Here is a 26,539-nt window from a genome sequence, read left to right as displayed (position 1 = left end):
ATTCCACAGAAATAAGGCTAGCAAAGGGATCCACGAAATACAGATGTAACTCTGTGAGTGGAAATCACACATCACAGAGCAGTTTCTCAGAAAGCTGCTTTCCAGATTTCATCAGAGGATATTACCTTTTTTACCATAGCCCTCTATGGGTTACCAAATATCCCTTTGCCAATTCCACAAGAACTGTCGTAGCGAAAGGCTTCTTGAGGGGAAAGCTGTAACTCTGTGAGATGATTTCACAGAACACAAAGAAGTTTCTCAGAAAGCTTCTTTCTCTTTGTTATCGGAGGATATTTCCTTTGGCCCTATAGTCTTCAAAGGGATCCGAAATATCTGTTCTCAGATTCCACAGAAATAAGGCTAGCAAAGAGATCCACGAAATACAGATGTAACTCTGTGAGATGAATTAACAGAACACTAAGCAGTTTCTCAGAAAGCTTCTTTCCAGATTTCATCTGAGGATATTTCCTTTTTCACCATAGTCCTGTATGGGCTCCCAAATATCCCTTTCCGAATTCCTCAAGAACTGCCTTAGCGAAAGGCTTCTTGAGTGGAAAGCTGTAACTCTGTGAGATGGTTTCACAAAACACAAAGAAGTTTCTCAGAAGGCTTCTTTCTCTTTGTTATCGGAGGATATTTCCTTTGGCCCTATAGTCTTCAAAGGGATCCGAAATATCTGTTCTCAGATTCAACAGAAATAAGGCTAGCAAAGAGATCCACGAAATACAGATGTAACTCTGTGAGATGAATTAACAGATCGATAAGCAGTTATTCAGAAAGCTTCTTTCCAGATTTCATCTGAGGATATTTCCTTTTTCACCATACGCCTGTATGGGTTCCCAAATATCCCTTTGCCAGTTCCACAAGAAGTGTCTTAGCGAAAGGCTTCTTTAGTGGAAAGCTGTAACTCTGTGAGATGATTTCACAGAACACAAAGAAGTTTCTCAGAAAGCTTCTTTCTCTTTGTTATCGGAGGATATTTCCTTTGGCCCTATAGTCTTCAAAGGGATCCGAAATATCTGTTCTCAGATTCCACAGAAATAAGGCTAGCAAAGAGATCCACGAAATACAGATGTAACTCTGTGAGATGAATTAACAGAACACTAAGCAGTTTCTCAGAAAGCTTCTTTCCAGATTTCATCTGAGGATATTTCCTTTTTCACCATAGTCCTGTATGGGCTCCCAAATATCCCTTTGCCAATTCCTCAAGAACTGTCTTAGCGAAAGGCTTCTTGAGTGGAAAGCTGTAACTCTGTGAGATGATTTCACAGAACACAAAGAAGTTTCTCAGAAAGCTTCTTTCTCTTTGTTATCGGAGGATATTTCCTTTGTCCCTATAGTCTTCAAAGGGATCCGAAATATCTGTTCTCAGATTCCACTGAAATAAGGCTAGCAAAGAGATCCACGAAATACAGATGTAACTCTGTGAGTGGAAGTCACACATCACAGAGCAGTTTCTCAGAAAGCTTCTTTCCAGATTTCATCTGAGGATATTTCCTTTTTCACCATAGCCCTCTATGGGCTTCCAAATATCCCTTTGCCAATTCCACAAGAACTGTCTTAGCGAAAGGCTTCTTGAAGGGAAAGCTGTAACTCTGTGAGATGATTTCACAGAACACAAAGAAGTTTCTCAGAAAGCTTCTTTCTCTTTGTTATCGGAGGATATTTCCTTTGACCCTATAGTCTTCAAAGGGATCCGAAATATCTGTTCTCAGATTCCACAGAAATAAGGCTAGCAAAGAGATCCACGAAATACAGATGTAACTCTGTGAGGTGAATTAACAGAACACTAAGCAGTTTCTCAGAAAGCTTCTTTCCAGATTTCATCTGAGGATATTTCCTTTTTCACCATAGCCCTCTATGGGCTTCCAAATATCACTTTGCCAATTCCACAAGAACTGTCTTAGGGAAAGGCTTCTTGAAGGCAAAGCTGTAACTCTGTGAGATGATTTCACAGAACACAAAGAAGTTTCTCAGAAAGCTTCTTTCTCTTTGTTATCGGAGGATATTTCCTTTGGCCCTATAGTCTTCAAAGGGATCCGAAATATCTGTTCTCAGATTCCACAGAAATAAGGCTAGTAAAGAGACCCACGAAATACAGATGTAACTCTGTGAGATGAATTAACAGAACACTAAGCAGTTTCTCAGAAAGCTTCTTTCCAGATTTCATCTGAGGATATTTCCTTTTTCACCATAGGCCTCTATGGGCTCCCAAATATCCCTTTGCCAATTCCACAAGAACTGTATTAGCGAAAGGCTTCTTGAGTGGAAAGCTGTAACTCTGTGAGATGATTTCACAGAACACAAAGAAGTTTCTCAGAAAGCTTCTTTCTCTTTGTTATCGGAGGATATTTCCTTTGGTCCTATAGTCTTCAAAGGGATCCGAAATATCTGTTCTCAGATTCCACTGAAATAAGGCTAGCAAAGAGATCCACGAAATACAGATGTAACTCTGTGAGTGGAAGTCACACATCACAGAGCAGTTTCTCAGAAAGCTTCTTTCCAGATTTCATCTGAGGATATTTCCTTTTTCACCATAGCCCTCTAGGGGTTTCCAAATATGCCTTTGCCAATTCCACAAGAACTGTCTTAGCGAAAGGTTTCTTGAGGGGAAAGCTGTAACTCTGCGAGATGATTTCACAGAACACAAAGAAGTTTCTCAGAAAGCTTCTTTCTCTTTGTTATCGGAAGATATTTCCTTTGGCCCTATAGTCTTCAAAGGGATCCGAAATATCTGTTCTCAGATTCCACAGAAATAAGGCTAGCAAAGAGATCCACGAAATACAGATGTAACTCTGTGAGATGAATTAAGAGAACACTAAGCAGTTTCTCAGAAAGCTTCTTTCCAGATTTCATCTGAGGATATTTCCTTTTTCACCATACGCCTCTATGGGCTCCCAAATATCCCTTTACCAATTCCACAAGAACTGTCTTAGCGAAAGGCTTCTTGAGGGGAAAGCTGTAACTCTGTGAGATGATTTCACAGAACACAAAGAAGTTTCTCAGAAAGCTTCTTTCTCTTTGTTATCGGAGGATATTTCCTTTGGCCCTATAGTCTTCAAAGGGATCCGAAATATCTGTTCTCAGATTCCACAGAAATAAGGCTAGCAAAGAGATCCACGAAATACTGATGTAACTCTGTGAGTGGAAGTCACACATACCAGAGCAGTTTCTCAGAAAGCTTCTTTCCAGATTTCATCTGAGGATATTTCCTTTTTCACCATAGTCTTGTATGGGCTCCCAAATATCACTTTGCCAATTCCACAAGAACTGTCTTAGCGAAAGGCTTCTTGAGGGCAAATCTGTAACTCTGTGAGATGATTTCACAGAACACAAAGAAGTTTCTCAGAAAGCTTCTTTCTCTTTGTTATCGGAGGATATTTCCTTTGGCCCTATAGTCTTCAAAGGGATCCAAAATATCTGTTCTCAGATTCCACAGAAATAAGGCTAGCAAAGAGATCCACGAAATACAGATGTAACTCTGTGAGTGGAAGTCACACATCACAGAGCAGTTTCTCAGAAAGCTTCTTTCCAGATTTCATCTGAGGATATTTCCTTTTTCACCATAGCCCTCTATGGGCTTCCAAATATCCCTTTGCCAATTCCACAAGAACTGTCTTAGCGAAAGGCTTCTTGAAGGGAAAGCTGTAACTCTGTGAGATGATTTCACAGAACACAAAGAAGTTTCTCAGAAAGCTTCTTTCTCTTTGTTATCGGAGGATATTTCCTTTGACCCTATAGTCTTCAAAGGGATCCGAAATATCTGTTCTCAGATTCCACAGAAATAAGGCTAGCAAAGAGATCCACGAAATACAGATGTAACTCTGTGAGGTGAATTAACAGAACACTAAGCAGTTTCTCAGAAAGCTTCTTTCCAGATTTCATCTGAGGATATTTCCTTTTTCACCATAGCCCTCTATGGGCTTCCAAATATCACTTTGCCAATTCCACAAGAACTGTCTTAGGGAAAGGCTTCTTGAAGGCAAAGCTGTAACTCTGTGAGATGATTTCACAGAACACAAAGAAGTTTCTCAGAAAGCTTCTTTCTCTTTGTTATCGGAGGATATTTCCTTTGGCCCTATAGTCTTCAAAGGGATCCGAAATATCTGTTCTCAGATTCCACAGAAATAAGGCTAGCAAAGAGATCCACGAAATACAGATGTAACTCTGTGAGATGAATTAACAGAACACTAAGCAGTTTCTCAGAAAGCTTCTTTCCAGATTTCATCTGAGGATATTTCCTTTTTCACCATAGGCCTCTATGGGCTCCCAAATATCCCTTTGCCAAATCCACAAGAACTGTATTAGCGAAAGGCTTCTTGAGTGGAAAGCTGTAACTCTGTGAGATGATTTCACAGAACACAAAGAAGTTTCTCAGAAAGCTTCTTTCTCTTTGTTATCGGAGGATATTTCCTTTGGTCCTATAGTCTTCAAAGGGATCCGAAATATCTGTTCTCAGATTCCACTGAAATAAGGCTAGCAAAGAGATCCACGAAATACAGATGTAACTCTGTGAGTGGAAGTCACACATCACAGAGCAGTTTCTCAGAAAGCTTCTTTCCAGATTTCATCTGAGGATATTTCCTTTTTCACCATAGCCCTCTAGGGGTTTCCAAATATGCCTTTGCCAATTCCACAAGAACTGTCTTAGCGAAAGGTTTCTTGAGGGGAAAGCTGTAACTCTGCGAGATGATTTCACAGAACACAAAGAAGTTTCTCAGAAAGCTTCTTTCTCTTTGTTATCGGAAGATATTTCCTTTGGCCCTATAGTCTTCAAAGGGATCCGAAATATCTGTTCCCAGATTCCACAGAAATAAGGCTAGCAAAGAGATCCACGAAATACAGATGTAACTCTGTGAGATGAATTAAGAGAACACTAAGCAGGTTCTCAGAAAGCTTCTTTCCAGATTTCATCTGAGGATATTTCCTTTTTCACCATACGCCTCTATGGGCTCCCAAATATCCCTTTACCAATTCCACAAGAACTGTCTTAGCGAAAGGCTTCTTGAGTGGAAAGCTGTAACTCTGTGAGATGATTTCACAGAACACAAAGAAGTTTCTCAGAAAGCTTCTTTCTCTTTGTTATCGGAGGATATTTCCTTTGGCCCTATAGTCTTCAAAGGGATCCGAAATATCTGTTCTCAGATTCCACAGAAATAAGGCTAGCAAAGAGATCCACGAAATACTGATGTAACTCTGTGAGTGGAAGTCACACATACCAGAGCAGTTTCTCAGAAAGCTTCTTTCCAGATTTCATCTGAGGATATTTCCTTTTTCACCATAGTCTTGTATGGGCTCCCAAATATCACTTTGCCAATTCCACAAGAACTGTCTTAGCGAAAGGCTTCTTGAGGGCAAAGCTGTAACTCTGTGAGATGATTTCACAGAACACAAAGAAGTTTCTCAGAAAGCTTCTTTCTCTTTGTTATCGGAGGATATTTCCTTTGGCCCTATAGTCTTCAAAGGGATCCAAAATATCTGTTCTCAGATTCCACAGAAATAAGGCTAGCAAAGAGATCCACGAAATACAGATGTAACTCTGTGAGTGGAAGTCACACATCACAGAGCAGTTTCTCAGAAAGCTTCTTTCCAGATTTCATCTGAGGATATTTCCTTTTTCACCATAGCCGTCTATGGGCTTCCAAATATCCCTTTGCCAATTCCACAAGAACAGTCTTAACGAAATGCTTCTTGAAAGGAAAGCGGTAACTCTGTGAGATGATTTCACAGAACACAAAGAAGTTTCTCAGAAAGCTTCTTTCTCTTTGTTATCGGAGGATATTTCCTTTGACCCTATAGTCTTGAAAGGGATCCGAAATATCTGTTCTCAGATTCCACAGAAATAAGGCTAGCAAAGAGATCCTCGAAATACAGATGTAACTCTGTGAGATGAATTAACAGAACACTAAGCAGTTTCTCAGAAAGCTTCTTTCCAGATTTCATCTGAGGATATTTCCTTTTTCACCATAGCCCTCTATGGGCTTCCAAATATCCCTTTGCCAATTCCACAAGAACTGTCTTAGTGAAAGGCTTCTTGAAGGGAAAGCTGTAACTCTGTGAGATGATTTCACAGAACACAAAGAAGTTTCTCAGAAAGCTTCTTTCTCTTTGTTATCGGAGGATATTTCCTTTGGCCCTATAGTCTTCAAAGGGATCCGAAATATCTGTTCTCAGATTCCACAGAAATAAGGCTAGCAAAGAGATCCACGAAATACAGATGTAACTCTGTGAGTGGAAGTAACACATCACAGAGCATTTTCTCAGAAAGCTTCTTTCCAGATTACATCTGAGGATGTTTCCTTTTTCACCATAGGCCTGTATGGGCTCCCAAATATCCCTTTGCCAATTCCACAAGAATTGTCTTAGCGAAAGGCTTCTTGAAGGGAAAGCTGTAACTCTGTGAGATGATTTCACAAAACACAAAGAAGTTTCTCAGAAGGCTTCTTTCTCTTTGTTATCGGAGGATATTTCCTTTGGCCCTATAGTCTTCAAAGGGATCCGAAATATCTGTTCTCAGATTCCACAGAAATAAGGCTAGCAAAGAGATCCACGAAATACAGATGTAACTCTGTGAGATGAATTAACAGATCGATAAGCAGTTATTCAGAAAGCTTCTTTCCAGATTTCATCTGAGGATATTTCCTTTTTCACCATAGGCCTCTAAGGGCTCCCAAATATCCCTTTGCCAATTCCATAAGAACTGTCTTAGCGAAAGGCTTCTTGAGTGGAAAGCTGTAACTCTGTGAGATGATTTCACAGAACACAAAGAAGTTTCTCAGAAATCTTCTTTCTCTTTGTTATCGCAGGATATTTCCTTTGGCCCTATAGTCTTCAAAGGGATCCGAAATATCTGTTCTCAGATTCCACTGAAATAAGGCTAGCAAAGAGATCCACGAAATACAGATGTAACTCTGTGAGTGGAAGTCACACATCACAGAGCAGTTTCTCAGAAAGCTTCTTTCCAGATTTCATCTGAGGATATTACCTTTTTCACCATAGCCCTCTATGGGTTTCCAAATATCCCTTTGCCAATTCCACAAGAACTGTCTTAGCGAAAGGCTTCTTGAGGGGAAAGCTGTAACTCTGTGAGATGATTTCACAGAACACAAAGAAGTTTCTCAGAAAGCTTCTTTCTCTTTGTTATCGGAGGATATTTCCTTTGGCCCTATAGTCTTCAAAGGGATCCGAAATATCTGTTCTCAGATTCCACAGAAATAAGGCTAGCAAAGAGATCCACGAAATACAGATGTAACTCTGTGAGATGAATTAACAGAACACTAAGCAGTTTCTCAGAGAGCTTCTTTCCAGATTTCATCTGAGGATATTTCCTTTTTCACCATAGTCCTGTATGGGCTCCCAAATATCACTTTGCCAATTCCACAAGAACTGTCTTAGCGAAAGGCTTCTTGAGGGGAAAGCTGTAACTCTGTGAGATGATTTCACAGAACACAAAGAAGTTTCTCAGAAAGCTTCTTTCTCTTTGTTATCGGAGGATATTTCCTTTGGCCCTATAGTCTTCAAAGAGATCCAAAATATCTGTTCTCAGATTCCACAGAAATAAGGCTAGCAAAGAGATCCACGAAATACAGTTGTAACTCTGTGAGTGGAAGTCACACATCACAGAGAAGTTTCTCAGAAAGCTTCTTTCCAGATTTCATCTGAGGATATTTCCTTTTTCACCATCGCCCTCTATGGGCTTCCAAATATCACTTTGCCAATTCCACAAGAACTGTCGTAGCGAAAGGCTTCTTGAGGGGAAAGCTGTAACTCTGCGAGATGATTTCACAGAACACAAAGAAGTTTCTCAGAAAGCTTCTTTCTCTTTGTTCTCGGAAGATATTTCCTTTGGCTCTATAGTCTTCAAAGGGATCCGAAATATCTGTTCTCAGATTCCACAGAAATAAGGCTAGCAAAGAGATCCACGAAATACAGATGTAACTCTGTGAGATGAATTAACAGAACACTAAGCAGTTTCTCAGAAAGCTTCTTTCCAGATTTCATCTGAGGATATTTCCTTTTTCACCATACGCCTGTATGGGCTCTCAAATATCCCTTTGCCAATTCCACAAGAAGTGTCTTAGCGAAAGGCTTCTTGAGTGGAAAGCTGTAACTCTGTGAGATGATTTCACAGAACACAAAGAAGTTTCACAGAAAGCTTCTTTCTCTTTGTTATCGGAGGATATTTCCTTCGGCCCTATAGTCTTCAAAGGGATCCGAAATATCTGTTCTCAGATTCCACAGAAATAAGGCTAGCAAAGAGATCCACGAAATACTGATGTAACTCTGTGAGTGGAAGTCACACATCACAGAGCAGTTTCTCAGACAGCTTCTTTCCAGATTTCATCTGAGGATATTTCCTTTTTCACCATAGCCCTCTTTAGGCTTCCAAATATCACTTTGCCAATTCCACAAGAACTGTCTTAGCGAAAGGCTTCTTGAAGGGAAAGCTGTAACTCTGTGAGATGATTTCACAGAACACAAAGAAGTTTCTCAGAAAGCTTCTTTCTCTTTGTTATCGGAGGATATTTCCTTTGACCCTATAGTCTTCAAAGGGATGCGAAATATCTGTTCTCAGATTCCACAGAAATAAGGCTAGCAAAGAGATCCACGAAATACAGATGTAACTCTGTGAGGTGAATTAACAGAACACTAAGCAGTTTCTCAGAAAGCTTCTTTCCAGATTTCATCTGAGGATATTTCCTTTTTCACCATAGCCCTCTATGGGCTTCCAAATATCACTTTGCCAATTCCACAAGAACTGTCTTAGGGAAAGGCTTCTTGACGGGAAAGCTGTAACTCTGTGAGATGATTTCACAGAACACAAAGAAGTTTCTCAGAAAGCTTCTTTCTCTTTGTTATCGGAGGATATTTCCTTTGGCTCTATAGTCTTCAAAGGGATCCGAAATATCTGTTCTCAGATTCCACAGAAATAAGGCTAGCAAAGAGATCCACGAAATACAGATGTAACTCTGTGAGATGAATTAACAGAACACTAAGCAGTTTCTCAGAAAGCTTCTTTCCAGATTTCATCTGAGGATATTTCCTTTTTCACCATAGGCCTCTATGGGCTCCCAAATATCCCTTTGCCAATTCCACAAGAACTGTCTTAGCGAAAGGCTTCTTGAGTGGAAAGCTGTAACTCTGTGAGATGATTTCACAGAACACAAAGAAGTTTCTCAGAAAGCTTCTTTCTCTTTGTTATCGGAGGATATTTCCTTTGGTCCTATAGTCTTCAAAGGGATCCGAAATATCTGTTCTCAGATTCCACTGAAATAAGGCTAGCAAAGAGATCCACGAAATACAGATGTAACTCTGTGAGTGGAAGTCACACATCACAGAGCAGTTTCTCAGAAAGCTTCTTAACAGATTTCATCTGAGGATATTTCCTTTTTCACCATAGCCCTCTAGGGGCTTCCAAATATCACTTTGCCAATTCCACAAGAACTGTCTTAGCGAAAGGCTTCTTGAAGGGAAAGCTGTAACTCTGTGAGATGATTTCACAGAACACAAAGAAGTTTCTCAGAAAGCTTCTTTCTCTTTGTTATCGGAGGATATTTCCTTTGACCCTATAGTCTTCAAAGGGATCCGAAATAAGTGTTCTCAGATTCCACAGAAATAAGGCTAGCAAAGAGATCCTCGAAATACAGATGTAACTCTGTGAGTTGAATTAAGAGAACACTAAGCAGTTTCTCAGAAAACTTCTTTCCAGATTTCATCTGAGGATATTTCCTTTTTCACCATAGCCCTCTATGGGCTACCAAATATCCCTTTGCCAATTCCACAAGAACTGTCTTAGCGAAAGGCTTCTTGAAGGGAAAGCTGTAACTCTGTGAGATGATTTCACAGAACACAAAGAAGTTTCTCAGAAAGCTTCTTTCTCTTTGTTATCGGAGGATGTTTCCTTTGGCCCTATAGTCTTCAAAGGGATCCGAAATATCTGTTCTCAGATTCCACTGAAATAAGGCTAGCAAAGAGATCCACGAAATACAGATGTAACTCTGTGAGCGGAAGTCACACATCACAGAGCAGTTTCTCAGAAAGCTTCTTTCCAGATTTCATCTGAGGATATTTCCTTTTTCACCATAGCCCTCTATGGGCTTCCAAATATCCCTTTGCCAATTCCACAAGAACTGTCTTAGCGAAAGGATTCTTGAAGGGAAAGCTGTAACTCTGTGAGATGATTTCACAGAACACAAAGAAGTTTCTCAGAAAGCTTCTTTCTCTTTGTTATCGGAGGATATTTCCTTTGGCCCTATAGTCTTCAAAGGGATCCGAAATATCTGTTCTCAGATTCCACGGAAATAAGGCTAGCAAAGAGATCCACGAAATACAGATGTAACTCTGTGAGATGAATTAACAGAACACTAAGCAGTTTCTCAGAAAGCTTCTTTCCAGATTTCATCTGAGGATATTTCCTTTTTCACCATAGTCCTGTATGGGCTCCCAAATATCCCTTTGCCAATTCCTCAAGAACTGTCTTAGCGAAAGGCTTCTTGAGTGGAAAGCTGTAACTCTGTGAGATGATTTCACAGAACACAAAGAAGTTTCTCAGAAAGCTTCTTTCTCTTTGTTATCGGAGGATATTTCCTTTGACCCTATAGTCTTCAAAGGGATCCGAAATATCTGTTCTCAGATTCCACTGAAATAAGGCTAGCAAAGAGATCCACGAAATACAGATGTAACTCTGTGAGTGGAAGTCACACATCACAGAGCAGTTTCTCAGAAAGCTTCTTTCCAGATTTCATCTGAGGATATTTCCTTTTTCACCATAGCCCTCTAGGGGTTTCCAAATATGCCTTTGCCAATTCCACAAGAACTGTCTTAGCGAAAGGTTTCTCGAGGGGAAAGCTGTAACTCTGCGAGATGATTTCACAGAACACAAAGAAGTTTCTCAGAAAGCTTCTTTCTCTTTGTTATCGGAAGATATTTCCTTTGGCCCTATAGTCTTCAAAGGGATCCGAAATATCTGTTCTCAGATTCCACAGAAATAAGGCTAGCAAAGAGATCCACGAAATACAGATGTAACTCTGTGAGATGAATTAAGAGAACACTAAGCAGGTTCTCAGAAAGCTTCTTTCCAGATTTCATCTGAGGATATTTCCTTTTTCACCATACGCCTCTATGGGCTCCCAAATATCCCTTTACCAATTCCACAAGAACTGTCTTAGCGAAAGGCTTCTTGAGGGGAAAGCTGTAACTCTGTGAGATGATTTCACAGAACACAAAGAAGTTTCTCAGAAAGCTTCTTTCTCTTTGTTATCGGAGGATATTTCCTTTGGCCCTATAGTCTTCAAAGGGATCCGAAATATCTGTTCTCAGATTCCACAGAAATAAGGCTAGCAAAGAGATCCACCAAATACTGATGTAACTCTGTGAGTGGAAGTCACACATACCAGAGCAGTTTCTCAGAAAGCTTCTTTCCAGATTTCATCTGAGGATATTTCCTTTTTCACCATAGTCTTGTATGGGCTCCCAAATATCACTTTGCCAATTCCACAAGAACTGTCTTAGCGAAAGGCTTCTTGAGGGCAAAGCTGTAACTCTGTGAGATGATTTCACAGAACACAAAGAAGTTTCTCAGAAAGCTTCTTTCTCTTTGTTATCGGAGGATATTTCCTTTGGCCCTATAGTCTTCAAAGGGATCCAAAATATCTGTTCTCAGATTCCACAGAAATAAGGCTAGCAAAGAGATCCACGAAATACAGATGTAACTCTGTGAGTGGAAGTCACACATCACAGAGCAGTTTCTCAGAAAGCTTCTTTCCAGATTTCATCTGAGGATATTTCCTTTTTCACCATAGCCGTCTATGGGCTTCCAAATATCCCTTTGCCAATTCCACAAGAACAGTCTTAACGAAATGCTTCTTGAAAGGAAAGCGGTAACTCTGTGAGATGATTTCACAGAACACAAAGAAGTTTCTCAGAAAGCTTCTTTCTCTTTGTTATCGGAGGATATTTCCTTTGACCCTATAGTCTTGAAAGGGATCCGAAATATCTGTTCTCAGATTCCACAGAAATAAGGCTAGCAAAGAGATCCTCGAAATACAGATGTAACTCTGTGAGATGAATTAACAGAACACTAAGCAGTTTCTCAGAAAGCTTCTTTCCAGATTTCATCTGAGGATATTTCCTTTTTCACCATAGCCCTCTATGGGCTTCCAAATATCCCTTTGCCAATTCCACAAGAACTGTCTTAGTGAAAGGCTTCTTGAAGGGAAAGCTGTAACTCTGTGAGATGATTTCACAGAACACAAAGAAGTTTCTCAGAAAGCTTCTTTCTCTTTGTTATCGGAGGATATTTCCTTTGGCCCTATAGTCTTCAAAGGGATCCGAAATATCTGTTCTCAGATTCCACAGAAATAAGGCTAGCAAAGAGATCCACGAAATACAGATGTAACTCTGTGAGTGGAAGTAACACATCACAGAGCATTTTCTCAGAAAGCTTCTTTCCAGATTACATCTGAGGATGTTTCCTTTTTCACCATAGGCCTGTATGGGCTCCCAAATATCCCTTTGCCAATTCCACAAGAATTGTCTTAGCGAAAGGCTTCTTGAAGGGAAAGCTGTAACTCTGTGAGATGATTTCACAAAACACAAAGAAGTTTCTCAGAAGGCTTCTTTCTCTTTGTTATCGGAGGATATTTCCTTTGGCCCTATAGTCTTCAAAGGGATCCGAAATATCTGTTCTCAGATTCCACAGAAATAAGGCTAGCAAAGAGATCCACGAAATACAGATGTAACTCTGTGAGATGAATTAACAGATCGATAAGCAGTTATTCAGAAAGCTTCTTTCCAGATTTCATCTGAGGATATTTCCTTTTTCACCATAGGCCTCTAAGGGCTCCCAAATATCCCTTTGCCAATTCCATAAGAACTGTCTTAGCGAAAGGCTTCTTGAGTGGAAAGCTGTAACTCTGTGAGATGATTTCACAGAACACAAAGAAGTTTCTCAGAAATCTTCTTTCTCTTTGTTATCGCAGGATATTTCCTTTGGCCCTATAGTCTTCAAAGGGATCCGAAATATCTGTTCTCAGATTCCACTGAAATAAGGCTAGCAAAGAGATCCACGAAATACAGATGTAACTCTGTGAGTGGAAGTCACACATCACAGAGCAGTTTCTCAGAAAGCTTCTTTCCAGATTTCATCTGAGGATATTACCTTTTTCACCATAGCCCTCTATGGGTTTCCAAATATCCCTTTGCCAATTCCACAAGAACTGTCTTAGCGAAAGGCTTCTTGAGGGGAAAGCTGTAACTCTGTGAGATGCTTTCACAGAACACAAAGAAGTTTCTCAGAAAGCTTCTTTCTCTTTGTTATCGGAGGATATTTCCTTTGGCCCTATAGTCTTCAAAGGGATCCGAAATATCTGTTCTCAGATTCCACAGAAATAAGGCTAGCAAAGAGATCCACGAAATACAGATGTAACTCTGTGAGATGAATTAACAGAACACTAAGCAGTTTCTCAGAGAGCTTCTTTCCAGATTTCATCTGAGGATATTTCCTTTTTCACCATAGTCCTGTATGGGCTCCCAAATATCACTTTGCCAATTCCACAAGAACTGTCTTAGCGAAAGGCTTCTTGAGGGGAAAGCTGTAACTCTGTGAGATGATTTCACAGAACACAAAGAAGTTTCTCAGAAAGCTTCTTTCTCTTTGTTATCGGAGGATATTTCCTTTGGCCCTATAGTCTTCAAAGAGATCCAAAATATCTGTTCTCAGATTCCACAGAAATAAGGCTAGCAAAGAGATCCACGAAATACAGTTGTAACTCTGTGAGTGGAAGTCACACATCACAGAGAAGTTTCTCAGAAAGCTTCTTTCCAGATTTCATCTGAGGATATTTCCTTTTTCACCATCGCCCTCTATGGGCTTCCAAATATCACTTTGCCAATTCCACAAGAACTGTCGTAGCGAAAGGCTTCTTGAGGGGAAAGCTGTAACTCTGCGAGATGATTTCACAGAACACAAAGAAGTTTCTCAGAAAGCTTCTTTCTCTTTGTTCTCGGAAGATATTTCCTTTGGCTCTATAGTCTTCAAAGGGATCCGAAATATCTGTTCTCAGATTCCACAGAAATAAGGCTAGCAAAGAGATCCACGAAATACAGATGTAACTCTGTGAGATGAATTAACAGAACACTAAGCAGTTTCTCAGAAAGCTTCTTTCCAGATTTCATCAGAGGATATTTCCTTTTTCACCATACGCCTGTATGGGCTCTCAAATATCCCTTTGCCAATTCCACAAGAAGTGTCTTAGCGAAAGGCTTCTTGAGTGGAAAGCTGTAACTCTGTGAGATGATTTCACAGAACACAAAGAAGTTTCACAGAAAGCTTCTTTCTCTTTGTTATCGGAGGATATTTCCTTCGGCCCTATAGTCTTCAAAGGGATCCGAAATATCTGTTCTCAGATTCCACAGAAATAAGGCTAGCAAAGAGATCCACGAAATACTGATGTAACTCTGTGAGTGGAAGTCACACATCACAGAGCAGTTTCTCAGACAGCTTCTTTCCAGATTTCATCTGAGGATATTTCCTTTTTCACCATAGCCCTCTTTAGGCTTCCAAATATCACTTTGCCAATTCCACAAGAACTGTCTTAGCGAAAGGCTTCTTGAAGGGAAAGCTGTAACTCTGTGAGATGATTTCACAGAACACAAAGAAGTTTCTCAGAAAGCTTCTTTCTCTTTGTTATCGGAGGATATTTCCTTTGGCTCTATAGTCTTCAAAGGGATCCGAAATATCTGTTCTCAGATTCCACAGAAATAAGGCTAGCAAAGAGATCCACGAAATACAGATGTAACTCTGTGAGATGAATTAACAGAACACTAAGCAGTTTCTCAGAAAGCTTCTTTCCAGATTTCATCTGAGGATATTTCCTTTTTCACCATAGGCCTCTATGGGCTCCCAAATATCCCTTTGCCAATTCCACAAGAACTGTCTTAGCGAAAGGCTTCTTGAGTGGAAAGCTGTAACTCTGTGAGATGATTTCACAGAACACAAAGAAGTTTCTCAGAAAGCTTCTTTCTCTTTGTTATCGGAGGATATTTCCTTTGGTCCTATAGTCTTCAAAGGGATCCGAAATATCTGTTCTCAGATTCCACTGAAATAAGGCTAGCAAAGAGATCCACGAAATACAGATGTAACTCTGTGAGTGGAAGTCACACATCACAGAGCAGTTTCTCAGAAAGCTTCTTAACAGATTTCATCTGAGGATATTTCCTTTTTCACCATAGCCCTCTAGGGGCTTCCAAATATCACTTTGCCAATTCCACAAGAACTGTCTTAGCGAAAGGCTTCTTGAAGGGAAAGCTGTAACTCTGTGAGATGATTTCACAGAACACAAAGAAGTTTCTCAGAAAGCTTCTTTCTCTTTGTTATCGGAGGATATTTCCTTTGACCCTATAGTCTTCAAAGGGATCCGAAATAAGTGTTCTCAGATTCCACAGAAATAAGGCTAGCAAAGAGATCCTCGAAATACAGATGTAACTCTGTGAGTTGAATTAAGAGAACACTAAGCAGTTTCTCAGAAAACTTCTTTCCAGATTTCATCTGAGGATATTTCCTTTTTCACCATAGCCCTCTATGGGCTACCAAATATCCCTTTGCCAATTCCACAAGAACTGTCTTAGCGAAAGGCTTCTTGAAGGGAAAGCTGTAACTCTGTGAGATGATTTCACAGAACACAAAGAAGTTTCTCAGAAAGCTTCTTTCTCTTTGTTATCGGAGGATGTTTCCTTTGGCCCTATAGTCTTCAAAGGGATCCGAAATATCTGTTCTCAGATTCCACTGAAATAAGGCTAGCAAAGAGATCCACGAAATACAGATGTAACTCTGTGAGCGGAAGTCACACATCACAGAGCAGTTTCTCAGAAAGCTTCTTTCCAGATTTCATCTGAGGATATTTCCTTTTTCACCATAGCCCTCTATGGGCTTCCAAATATCCCTTTGCCAATTCCACAAGAACTGTCTTAGCGAAAGGATTCTTGAAGGGAAAGCTGTAACTCTGTGAGATGATTTCACAGAACACAAAGAAGTTTCTCAGAAAGCTTCTTTCTCTTTGTTATCGGAGGATATTTCCTTTGGCCCTATAGTCTTCAAAGGGATCCGAAATATCTGTTCTCAGATTCCACAGAAATAAGGCTAGCAAAGAGATCCACGAAATACAGATGTAACTCTGTGAGATGAATTAACAGAACACTAAGCAGTTTCTCAGAAAGCTTCTTTCCAGATTTCATCTGAGGATATTTCCTTTTTCACCATAGTCCTGTATGGGCTCCCAAATATCCCTTTGCCAATTCCTCAAGAACTGTCTTAGCGAAAGGCTTCTTGAGTGGAAAGCTGTAACTCTGTGAGATGATTTCACAGAACACAAAGAAGTTTCTCAGAAAGCTTCTTTCTCTTTGTTATCGGAGGATATTTCCTTTGACCCTATAGTCTTCAAAGGGATCCGAAATATCTGTTCTCAGATTCCACTGAAATAAGGCTAGCAAAGAGATCCACGAAATACAGATGTAACTCTGTGAGTGGAAGTCACACATCACAGAGCAGTTTCTCAGAAAGCTTCTTTCCAGATTTCATCTGAGGATATTTCCTTTTTCACCATAGCCCTCTATAAGCTTCCAAATATCACTTTGCCAATTCCACAAGAACTGTCTTAGCGAAAGGCTTCTTGAAGGGAAAGCTGTAACTCTGTGAGATGATTTCACAGAACACAAAGAAGTTTCTCAGAAAGCTTCTTTCTCTTTGTTATCGGAGGATATTTCCTTTGGCCCTATAGTCTTCAAAGGGATCCGAAATATCTGTTCTCAGATTCCACTGAAATAAGGCTAGCAAAGAGATCCACGAAATACAGATGTAACTCTGTGAGTGGAAGTCACACATCACAGAGCAGTTTCTCAGAAAGCTTCTTTCCAGATTTCATCTGAGGATATTTCCTTTTTCACCATAGCCCTCTATGGGCTTCCAAATATCCCTTTGCCAATTCCACAAGAACTGTCTTAGCGAAAGGCTTCTTGAAGGGAAAGCTGTAACTCCGTGAGATGATTTCACAGAACACAAAGAAGTTTCTCAGAAAGCTTCTTTCTCTTTGTTATCGGAGAATATTTCCTTTGACCCTATAGTCTTCAAAGGGATCCGAAATATCTGTTCTCAGATTCCACAGAAATAAGGCTAGCAAAGAGATCCACGAAATACAGATGTAACTCTGTGAGGTGAATTAACTGAACACTAAGCAGTTTCTCAGAAAGCTTCTTTCCAGATTTCATCTGAGGATATTTCCTTTTTCACCATAGGCCTCTATGGGCTCCCAAATATCCCTTTGCCTATTCCACAAGAACTGTCTTAGCGAAAGGCTTCTTGAGTGGAAAGCTGTAACTCTGTGAGATGATTTCACAGAACACAAAGAAGTTTCTCAGAAAGCTTCTTTCTCTTTGTTATCGGAGGATATTTCCTTTGGCCCTATAGTCTTCAAAGGGATCCGAAATATCTGTTCTCAGATTCCACCGAAATAAGGCTAGCAAAGAGATCCACGAAATACAGATGTAACTCTGTGAGTGGAAATCACACATCACAGAGCAGTTTCTCAGAAAGCTTCTTTCCAGATTTCATCTGAGGATATTTCCTTTTTCACCATAGCCCTCTATGGGCTTCCAAATATCCCTTTGCCAATTCCACAAGAACTGTCTTAGCGAAAGGCTTCTTGAAGGGAAAGCTGTAACTCTGTGAGATGATTTCACAGAACACAAAGAAGTTTCTCAGAAAGCTTGTTTCTCTTTCTTATCGGAGAATATTTCCTTTGACCCTATAGTCTTCAAAGGGATCCGAAATATCTGTTCTCAGATTCCACAGAAATAAGGCTAGCAAAGAGATCCTCGAAATACAGATGTAACTCTGTGAGTTGAATTAAGGGAACACTAAGTAGTTTCTCAGAAAGCTTCTTTCCAGATTTCATCTGAGGATATTTCCTTTTTCACCATAGCCCTCTATGGGCTTCCAAATATCACTTTGCCAATTCCACAAGAACTGTCTTAGCGAAAGGCTTCTTGAGGGCAAAGCTGTAACTCTGTGAGATGATTTCACAGAACACAAAGAAGTTTCTCAGAAAGCTTCTTTCTCTTTGTTATCGGAGGATATTTCCTTTGGCCCTATAGTCTTCAAAGGGATCCGAAATATCTGTTCTCAGATTCCACAGAAATAAGGCTAGCAAAGAGATCCACGAAATACAGATGTAACTCTTTGAGTGGAAGTCACACATCACAGAGCAGTTTCTCAGAAAGCTTCTTTCCAGATTTCATCTGAGGATATTTCCTTTTTCACCATAGCCGTCTATGGGCTTCCAAATATCCCTTTGCCAATTCCACAAGAACTGTCTTAGCGAAATGCTTCTTGAAGGGAAAGCTGTAACTCTGTGAGATGATTTCACAGAACACAAAGAAGTTTCTCAGAAAGCTTCTTTCTCTTTGTTATCGGAGGATATTTCCTTTGGCCCTATAGTCTTCAAAGGGAGCCGAAATATCTGTTCTCAGATTCCACAGAAATAAGGCTAGCAAAGAGATCCACGAAATACAGATGTAACTCTGTGAGATAAATTAACAGAACACTAAGCAGTTTCTCAGAAAGCTTCTTTCCAGATTTCATCTGAGGATATTTCCTTTTTCACCATAGCCCTCTATGGGCCTCGATATATCCCTTTGCCAATTCCACAAGAACTGTCTTAGCGAAAGGCTTCTTGAGGGGAAAGCTGTAACTCTGTGAGATGATTTCACAGAACACAAAGAAGTTGCTCAGAACGCTTCTTTCTCTTTGTTATCGGAGGATATTTCCTTTGGCCCTATAGTCTTCAAAGGGATCCGAAATATCTGTTCTCAGATTCCACAGAAATAAGGCTAGCAAAGAGATCCACGAAATACAGATGTAACTCTTTGAGTGGAAGTAACACATCACAGAGCATTTTCTCAGAAAGCTTCTTTCCAGATTACATCTGAGGATGTTTCCTTTTTCACCATAGGCCTGTATGGGCTCCCTAATATCCCTTTGCCAATTCCACAAGAACTGTCTTAGCGAAAGGCTTCTTGAAGGGAAAGCTGTAACTCTGTGAGATGATTTCACAGAACACAAAGAAGTTTCTCAGACAGCTTCTTTCTCTTTGTTATCGGAGGATATTTCCTTTGGCCCTATAGTCTTCAAAGGGATCCGAAATATCTGTTCTCAGATTCCACAGAAATAAGGCTAGCAAAGAGATCCACGAAATACAGATATAACTCTGTGAGATGAATTAACAGAACACTAAGCAGTTTCTCAGAAAGCTTCTTTCCAGATTTCATCTGAGGATATTTCCTTTTTCACCATAGTCCTGTATGGGCTCCCAAATATCCCCTTGCCAATTCCACAAGAACTGTCTTAGCGAAAGGCTTCTTGAGGGGAAAGTTGTAACTCTGTGAGATGATTTCACAGAACACAAAGAAGTTTCTCAGAAACCTTCTTTCTCTTTGTTATCGGAGGATATTTCCTTTGGCCCTATAGTCTTCAAAGGGATCCGAAATATCTGTTCTCAGATTCCACTGAAATAAGGCTAGCAAAGAGATCCACGAAATACAGATGTAACTCTGTGAGTGGAAGTCACACATCACAGAGCAGTTTCTCAGAAAGCTTCTTTCCAGATTTCATCTGAGGATATTACCTTTTTCACCATAGCCCTCTATGGGTTTCCAAATATCCCTTTGCCAATTCCACAAGAACTGTCTTAGCGAAAGGCTTCTTGTGTGGAAAGCTGTAACTCTGTGAGATGATTTCACAGAACACAAAGAAGTTTCTCAGAAAGCTTCTTTCTCTTTGTTATCGGAGGATATTTCCTTTGGCCCTATAGTCTTGAAAGGGATCCGAAATATCTGTTCTCAGATTCCACAGAAATAAGGCTAGCAAAGAGATCCACGAAATACAGATGTAACTCTGTGAGATGAATTAACAGAACACTAAGCAGTTTCTCAGAAAGCTTCTTTCCAGATTTCATCTGAGGATATTTCCTTTTTCACCATAGTCCTGTATGGGCTCCCAAATATCACTTTGCCAATTCCACAAGAAGTGTCTTAGCGAAAGGCTTCTTGAGGGCAAAGCTGTAACTCTGTGAGATGATTTCACAGAACACAAAGAAGTTTCTCAGAAAGCTTCTTTCTCTTTGTTATCGGAGGATATTTCCTTTGGCCCTATAGTCTTCAAAGGGATCAAAAATATCTGTTCTCAGATTCCACAGAAATAAGGCTAGCAAAGGGATCCACGAAATACAGTTGTAACTCTGTGAGTGGAAGTCACACATCACAGAGAAGTTTCTCAGAAAGCTTCTTTCCAGATTTCATCTGAGGATATTTCCTTTTTCACCATAGCCGTCTATGGGCTTCCAAATATCCCTTTGCCAATTCCACAAGAACTGTCTTAGCGAAATGCTTCTTGAAGGGAAAGCTATAACTCTGTGAGATGATTTCACAGAACACAAAGAAGTTTCTCAGAAAGCTTCTTTCTCTTTGTTATCGGAGGATATTTCCTTTGGCCCTATAGTCTTCAAAGGGATCCGAAATATCTGTTCTCAGATTCCACAGAAATAAGGCTAGCAAAGAGATCCACGAAATACAGATGTAACTCTGTGAGTGGAAGTAACACATCACAGAGCATTTTCTCAGAAAGCTTCTTTCCAGATTACATCTGAGGATATTTCCTTTTTCACCATAGGCCTGTAAGGGCTCCCAAATATCCCTTTGCCAATTCCACAAGAACTGTCTTAGCAAAAGGCTTCTTGAAGGGAAAGCTGTAACTCTGTGAGATGATTTCACAGAACACAAAGAAGTTTCTCAGAAAGCTTCTTTCTCTTTGTTATCGGAGGATATTTCCTTTGGCCCTATAGTCTTCAAAGGGATCCGAAATATCTGTTCTCAGATTCCACAGAAATAAGGCTAGCAAAGAGATCCACGAAATACAGATGTAACTCTGTGAGATGAATTAACAGAACACTAAGCAGTTTCTCAGAAAGCTTCTTTCCAGATTTCATCTGAGGATATTTCCTTTTTCACCGTAGCCCTCTATGGGCTTCCAAATATCACTTTGCCAATTCCACAAGAACTGTCTTAGCGAAAGGCTTCTTGAAGGGAAAGCTGTAACTCAGGGAGATGATTTCACAGAACACAAAGAAGTTTCTCAGACAGCTTCTTTCTCTTTGTTATCGGAGGATATTTCCTTTGGCCCTATAGTCTTCAAACGGATCCGAAATATCTGTTCTCAGATTCCACAGAAATAAGGCTAGCAAAGAGATCCACGAAATACAGATGTAACTCTTTGAGTGGAAGTCACACATCACAGAGCAGTTTCTCAGAAAGCTTCTTTCCAGATTTCATCTGAGGATATTTCCTTTTTCACCATAGCCGTCTATGGGCTTCCAAATATCCCTTTGCCAATTCCACAAGAACTGTCTTAGCGAAATGCTTCTTGAAGGGAAAGCTGTAACTCTGTGAGATGATTTCACAGAACACAAAGAAGTTTCTCAGAAAGCTTCTTTCTCTTTGTTATCGGAGGATATTTCCTTTGGCCCTATAGTCTTCAAAGGGAGCCGAAATATCTGTTCTCAGATTCCACAGAAATAAGGCTAGCAAAGAGATCCACGAAATACAGATGTAACTCTGTGAGATAAATTAACAGAACACTAAGCAGTTTCTCAGAAAGCTTCTTTCCAGATTTCATCTGAGGATATTTCCTTTTTCACCATAGCCCTCTATGGGCCTCGATATATCCCTTTGCCAATTCCACAAGAACTGTCTTAGCGAAAGGCTTCTTGAGGGGAAAGCTGTAACTCTGTGAGATGATTTCACAGAACACAAAGAAGTTGCTCAGAACGCTTCTTTCTCTTTGTTATCGGAGGATATTTCCTTTGGCCCTATAGTCTTCAAAGGGATCCGAAATATCTGTTCTCAGATTCCACAGAAATAAGGCTAGCAAAGAGATCCACGAAATACAGATGTAACTCTTTGAGTGGAAGTAACACATCACAGAGCATTTTCTCAGAAAGCTTCTTTCCAGATTACATCTGAGGATGTTTCCTTTTTCACCATAGGCCTGTATGGGCTCCCTAATATCCCTTTGCCAATTCCACAAGAACTGTCTTAGCGAAAGGCTTCTTGAAGGGAAAGCTGTAACTCTGTGAGATGATTTCACAGAACACAAAGAAGTTTCTCAGACAGCTTCTTTCTCTTTGTTATCGGAGGATATTTCCTTTGGCCCTATAGTCTTCAAAGGGATCCGAAATATCTGTTCTCAGATTCCACAGAAATAAGGCTAGCAAAGAGATCCACGAAATACAGATATAACTCTGTGAGATGAATTAACAGAACACTAAGCAGTTTCTCAGAAAGCTTCTTTCCAGATTTCATCTGAGGATATTTCCTTTTTCACCATAGTCCTGTATGGGCTCCCAAATATCCCCTTGCCAATTCCACAAGAACTGTCTTAGCGAAAGGCTTCTTGAGGGGAAAGTTGTAACTCTGTGAGATGATTTCACAGAACACAAAGAAGTTTCTCAGAAACCTTCTTTCTCTTTGTTATCGGAGGATATTTCCTTTGGCCCTATAGTCTTCAAAGGGATCCGAAATATCTGTTCTCAGATTCCACTGAAATAAGGCTAGCAAAGAGATCCACGAAATACAGATGTAACTCTGTGAGTGGAAGTCACACATCACAGAGCAGTTTCTCAGAAAGCTTCTTTCCAGATTTCATCTGAGGATATTACCTTTTTCACCATAGCCCTCTATGGGTTTCCAAATATCCCTTTGCCAATTCCACAAGAACTGTCTTAGCGAAAGGCTTCTTGTGTGGAAAGCTGTAACTCTGTGAGATGATTTCACAGAACACAAAGAAGTTTCTCAGAAAGCTTCTTTCTCTTTGTTATCGGAGGATATTTCCTTTGGCCCTATAGTCTTGAAAGGGATCCGAAATATCTGTTCTCAGATTCCACAGAAATAAGGCTAGCAAAGAGATCCACGAAATACAGATGTAACTCTGTGAGATGAATTAACAGAACACTAAGCAGTTTCTCAGAAAGCTTCTTTCCAGATTTCATCTGAGGATATTTCCTTTTTCACCATAGTCCTGTATGGGCTCCCAAATATCACTTTGCCAATTCCACAAGAAGTGTCTTAGCGAAAGGCTTCTTGAGGGCAAAGCTGTAACTCTGTGAGATGATTTCACAGAACACAAAGAAGTTTCTCAGAAAGCTTCTTTCTCTTTGTTATCGGAGGATATTTCCTTTGGCCCTATAGTCTTCAAAGGGATCAAAAATATCTGTTCTCAGATTCCACAGAAATAAGGCTAGCAAAGGGATCCACGAAATACAGTTGTAACTCTGTGAGTGGAAGTCACACATCACAGAGAAGTTTCTCAGAAAGCTTCTTTCCAGATTTCATCTGAGGATATTTCCTTTTTCACCATAGCCGTCTATGGGCTTCCAAATATCCCTTTGCCAATTCCACAAGAACTGTCTTAGCGAAATGCTTCTTGAAGGGAAAGCTATAACTCTGTGAGATGATTTCACAGAACACAAAGAAGTTTCTCAGAAAGCTTCTTTCTCTTTGTTATCGGAGGATATTTCCTTTGGCCCTATAGTCTTCAAAGGGATCCGAAATATCTGTTCTCAGATTCCACAGAAATAAGGCTAGCAAAGAGATCCACGAAATACAGATGTAACTCTGTGAGTGGAAGTAACACATCACAGAGCATTTTCTCAGAAAGCTTCTTTCCAGATTACATCTGAGGATATTTCCTTTTTCACCATAGGCCTGTAAGGGCTCCCAAATATCCCTTTGCCAATTCCACAAGAACTGTCTTAGCAAAAGGCTTCTTGAAGGGAAAGCTGTAACTCTGTGAGATGATTTCACAGAACACAAAGAAGTTTCTCAGAAAGCTTCTTTCTCTTTGTTATCGGAGGATATTTCCTTTGGCCCTATAGTCTTCAAAGGGATCCGAAATATCTGTTCTCAGATTCCACAGAAATAAGGCTAGCAAAGAGATCCACGAAATACAGATGTAACTCTGTGAGATGAATTAACAGAACACTAAGCAGTTTCTCAGAAAGCTTCTTTCCAGATTTCATCTGAGGATATTTCCTTTTTCACCGTAGCCCTCTATGGGCTTCCAAATATCACTTTGCCAATTCCACAAGAACTGTCTTAGCGAAAGGCTTCTTGAAGGGAAAGCTGTAACTCAGGGAGATGATTTCACAGAACACAAAGAAGTTTCTCAGACAGCTTCTTTCTCTTTGTTATCGGAGGATATTTCCTTTGGCCCTATAGTCTTCAAACGGATCCGAAATATCTGTTCTCAGATTCCACAGAAATAAGGCTAGCAAAGAGATCCACGAAATACAGATGTAACTCTGTGAGATGAATTAACAGAACACTAAGCAGTCTCTCAGAAAGCTTCTTTCCAGATTTCATCTGAGGATATTTCCTTTTTCACCATAGGCCTCTATGGGCTCCCAAATATCCCTTTGCCAATTCCACAACAACTGTCTTAGCGAAAGGCTTCTTGAGTGGAAAGCTGTAACTCTGTGAGATGATTTCACAGAACACAAAGAAGTTTCTCAGAAAGCTTCTTTCTCTTTGTTATCGGAGGATATTTCCTTTGGCCCTATAGTCTTCAAAGGGATCCGAAATATCTGTTCTCAGATTCCACTGAAATAAGGCTAGCAAAGAGATCCACGAAATACAGATGTAACTCTGTGAGTGGAAGTCACACATCACAGAGCAGTTTCTCAGAAAGCTTCTTTCCAGATTTCATCTGAGGATATTTCCTTTTTCACCATAGCCCTCTATGGGCTTCCAAATATCCCTTTGCCAATTCCACAAGAACTGTCTTAGCGAAAGGCTTCTGAAGGGAAAGCTGTAACTCTGTGAGATGATTTCACAGAACACAAAGAAGTTTCTCAGAAAGCTTCTTTCTCTTTGTTATCGGAGGATATTTCCTTTACCCTATAGTCTTCAAAGGGATCCGAAATATCTGTTCTCAGATTCCACAGAAATAAGGCTAGCAAAGAGATCCACGAAATACAGATGTAACTCTGTGAGGTGAATTAACAGAACACTAAGCAGTTTCTCAGAAAGCTTCTTTCCAGATTTCATCTGAGGGTATTTCCTTTTTCACCATAGCCCTCTATGGGCTTCCAAATATCACTTTGCCAATTCCACAAGAACTGTCTTAGGGAAAGGCTTCTTGAAGGGAAAGCTGTAACTCTGTGAGATGATTTCACAGAACACAAAGAAGTTTCTCAGACAGCTTCTTTCTCTTTGTTATCGGAGGATATTTCCTTTGGCCCTATAGTCTTCAAAGGGATCCGAAATATCTGTTCTCAGATTCCACAGAAATAAGGCTAGCAAAGAGATCCACGAAATACAGATGTAACTCTGTGAGATGAATTAACAGAACACTAAGCAGTCTCTCAGAAAGCTTCTTTCCAGATTTCATCCGAGGATATTTCCTTTTTCACCATAGGCCTCTATGGGCTCCCAAATATCCCTTTGCCAATTCCACAAGAACTGTCTTAGCGAAAGGCTTCTTGAAGGGAAAGCTGTAACTCTGTGAGATGATTTCACAGAACACAAAGAAGTTTCTCAGAAAGCTTCTTTCTCTTTGTTATCGGAGGATATTTCCCTTGGCCCTGTAGTCTTCAAAGCGATCCGAAATATCTGTTCTCAGATTCCACTGAAATAAGGCTAGCAAAGAGATCCACGAAATACAGATGTAACTCTGTGAGTGGAAGTCACACATCACAGAGCAGTTTCTCAGAAAGCTTCTTTCCAGATTTCATCTGAGGATATTACCTTTTTCACCATAGCCCTCTATGGGTTTCCAAATATCCTTTTGCCAATTCCACAAGAACTGTCTTAGCGAAAGGCTTCTTGAGTGGAAAGCTGTAACTCTGTGAGATGATTTCACAGAACACAAAGAAGTTTCTCAGAAAGCTTCTTTCCCTTTGTTATCGGAGGATATTTCCTTTGGCCCTATAGTCTTCAAAGGGATCCGAAATATCTGTTCTCAGATTCCTCAGAAATAGGGCTAGCAAAGAGATCCACGAAATACAGATGTAACTCTGTGAGATGAATTAACAGAACACTAAGCAGTTTCTCAGAAAGCTTCTTTCCAGATTTCATCTGAGGATATTTCCTTTTTCACCATAGTCCTGTATGGGCTCCCAAATATCACTTTGCCAATTCCACAAGAACTGTCTTAGCGAAAGGCTTCTTGAATGGAAAGCTGTAACTCTGTGAGATGATTTCACAGAACACAAAGAAGTTTCTCAGAAAGCTTCTTTCCCTTTGTTATCGGAGGATATTTCCTTTGGCCCTATAGTCTTCAAAGGGATCCGAAATATCTGTTCTCAGATTCCTCAGAAATAGGGCTAGCAAAGAGATCCACGAAATACAGATGTAACTCTGTGAGATGAATTAACAGAACACTAAGCAGTTTCTCAGAAAGCTTCTTTCCAGATTTCATCTGAGGATATTTCCTTTT

The sequence above is a fragment of the Macaca fascicularis genome, chromosome 17 (genome assembly GCF_037993035.2).
Source record: "Macaca fascicularis isolate 582-1 chromosome 17, T2T-MFA8v1.1".
Taxonomy (NCBI): Eukaryota; Metazoa; Chordata; class Mammalia; order Primates; family Cercopithecidae; genus Macaca; species Macaca fascicularis.
Note: the sequence above shows the minus strand (reverse complement) of the source record.